Source organism: Puntigrus tetrazona, chromosome 24 (genome assembly GCF_018831695.1).
Source record: "Puntigrus tetrazona isolate hp1 chromosome 24, ASM1883169v1, whole genome shotgun sequence".
Taxonomy (NCBI): domain Eukaryota; kingdom Metazoa; phylum Chordata; class Actinopteri; order Cypriniformes; family Cyprinidae; genus Puntigrus; species Puntigrus tetrazona.
In genome coordinates, this window is record NC_056722.1 from 12,598,096 (window position 1) to 12,601,082 (window position 2,987).

A 2,987-nucleotide genomic window follows, 5' to 3' on the forward strand; every position below is an offset into this window, starting at 1 on the left:
CTAGTTTTGCTTTTTTTTTTTTTCTTTTGTGCGATTGGTTTCAATGATGCGGACCCCCAAGTCAATAAGAAGCGAACAACAAAGCAGCACACCCAACTATTTCTATCGCGCGTTTTCTTTGCTTCTCTTAATCGTCATTGTGTCTTAGTTTCTTTCGGCCTCTCATTAATGACAACTGGACTCACCCCACCAAAAATGGTAATGGAGATAAGGGAGAGACAACGCCTTACGACTTCGGCGACCTGTCTCCTGACCTCATTCACATTTAACAAGCCACGTTGTTGTGTTAATTATTTACATTTATCAAATCGCGCCGTTACACGCTCTAAATACATGTATATCTACTGAAGAATCGGGGTTTTTTTGCATAACACTATTGAGAGTATTTTTACAGGCCCGGGCTCACGATAGGACTAAAACAACAGTTTACAATTGCCAGACTGGAATCGGTGTGTGTGTTTTTTTTTCCCACCGAATCACGTGTATGCTGCAGCAGTCCAATAAATAGGTTGCTCACTTTTTCAGGTTATAGATTCGAAAATCTAAAACTTCACGAAGAACGCGCGCGTGCAACCGAAAGCGTCCTTTGAAAAAAAGAAAGACAAATCTTTGTAATGGTTCGGGTTATACTTGGCCTACTAACTCTGAATTAATCCAATTGGATGATTAATTCAAAAGAAAAGGTGAAGTCATCCTTCACCGCGGATGGTAACCCTTGCATTTACAGTTCCCTTTTGAAATACAAATGGAACTCAGTAAAGGTATTCTTACTGGAATTCTCGATGCAGTTTCTACCTGTGTATATTCATTGGCTTTGGTCTCTTGATATGCTAATGAGGGTTATTACAGTAGCTCTCGAGTCTCTCTCTTCCACCATTAGAGGGAGATCTGAGCGCGCAGCTCGAGCCTTGTGCACTGTGTCAAACTCAAGCGAAGGCGCGCTTCACTCTATCCACAACCAATGAAAATGCTTTGGAAATTAACTGATAATATTAAATATGAAGACTGCGAGGTAAGCGGCTTAACCAGGCTTTTAATACCGAATATTGCATGATATTAACCATATTTCTGAACCGGTTTAACTTTTAAATCAGTAAGCTTTTATTTTATTTATTTATTTTATTTATTTATTTTGTGCTGTACGTGTACAATGTAATACAAGAACAAGTAACAAATAACACTGCAATACAGCACGATCCAGAACACATGTCATTTTCCAACGTAATATTAACAATAACAATAACAATACACACACGCACCATATATTAAATGCACGTAGAAGTTCTGTAGTACAAAAAAAATCATTCACGCAGTATAGACAAAAAACTCACCAAACGTACGTTCTGATAAACAATCAAACGCATGAACTGCACATTTTTCCGTATACAATTTCGCTTTAAAATAAATGTATTTGTCTTTTTTGTATTTGATCTCCCACCCCTCCAGTATTCGGCATGATTTGTTTTGGTGAATGCAGTAGGTTAATATATGGGAGTAGTTTTTGGAGTGGTGAAGCCAGTTAAACGTGTTTATGCTCGTTTGTGGAGAATCACACGCGCCACGATCAGGAAAGAATCTCTGTGCTCCGCGTGTCCTCGCGAGTTTCTTTCTCCCGACTCGCGGGCTCGCGTTAATTGTAATAAGTAATTACTTTCTGTTTCATAATACTCGCGTGTGACGAGAGAGCTTGGAGGGAAGCGCGCGGGATGGATATACGCGCGTAAAGTTTGTCGAATTTTGCTCCGGCGGTGGGTTGAGCGGCACCGGCGTGCGTTGATGCGTCTTGGCCGTTGTTGAAATCGTGGCGGGGGATTTTAGTGGGCCGTGGAGCGCGAACAGACGAAGGCTAACGTGAAAAACAATGAGCTAGACGAGCATCTAGTGAACAGTAAAAATGTGCCAGCCCAGATGCCCTCAGCGTTTGCTGGATTTTCACCAGAATCAGAGGTGCACATTGTTTCCTTGCCCGTGTTCTTCCCCCCTCGTTCTGTCTTTCTTTCACTTTTGCTTGCCCTCGAACCTTTTAAAATGTTTCCCCCCTCTCTGATTCGTCAGACGCAGGAGAATGTCCCTCTTTTGTCTCTCTCTCCCTCTCTCTCCCACTCACTCTCTCTCTCCTCATCTCTGATTAGATATACTGATTCCCCATTCAATGGACGTCATTTAGTGCAGTCTGCCTTGAGTTGCTTCCTCGCTTCACGCTCGATTTCCGACCATTCTTCTCTTATTAAGTATTCGTGTAATATTAATAGTCATGAATATCTACCATTAGGAGTGCAGAGGAAGAAGCAGATCTGTGCTAACATGAGCTCAAGCGAGGGAACAGTTCACTGACAGAGCCGGGAGACGCCAAGGGGATCTAGGAAACTTTAGAGAAAAGCATTGCATCTAAACAGCAGATGAAGAACAGTGGGAATTTACCCAAATTCTGATGGATTATTGCTTTATTTGAACGCTGGCCACCGCCACCTCGCCCTACAGTTATCATTGGCTTGATTTAATTCGCACGTTCGTTTTCGTTTTGTTCCTCCGAAATTCTTGTCTTTTGAAGTCCTCGGAAATCCTCGCCGATGTTAGTGCACAGTTTTTCCGCGATGGTGAGTGACTGTCGGGAGTAAAAAAAAATCTGAAGACTGCGCTCAGCATTTACTCTCCGATTGTTTGTTTTTTTTGTTTTTTTTTTATTTATGTAGTATTATTTTTATCCTTGCGTTTTGTCTGTTCCATCATGCAAGCGGTAATCGGTAGCATAAAATGCTATTACAAAGACTTAATATTTGATGTGAGTTCTGATTCTTTTTTATTTGCCTTTATTAACTTCAATTGCCGAATGAACAAACTATCGATGTAAATTTTAATGTAGAATTACATATTATTCTATATGGGCATTATTCTAATTAAAATGTTTTGACATTTTTGTCCTCGACCAGGTAAAATGCATATTCGGCTTTCTGTTTAAATAAATTATTAGTGCGATAACAAAACAT

General features: G+C 40.5%; 1 protein-coding gene across 1 annotated transcript in view; it reads left to right on the forward strand.

Moving 5' to 3' along the window:
• Positions 1-2,987, forward strand: part of LOC122330205 (transcription factor AP-2-alpha-like) — an 11,633-nt gene that overhangs the window by 1,258 nt on the left and 7,388 nt on the right. The gene's annotated exons all lie outside the window — the stretch shown is intronic.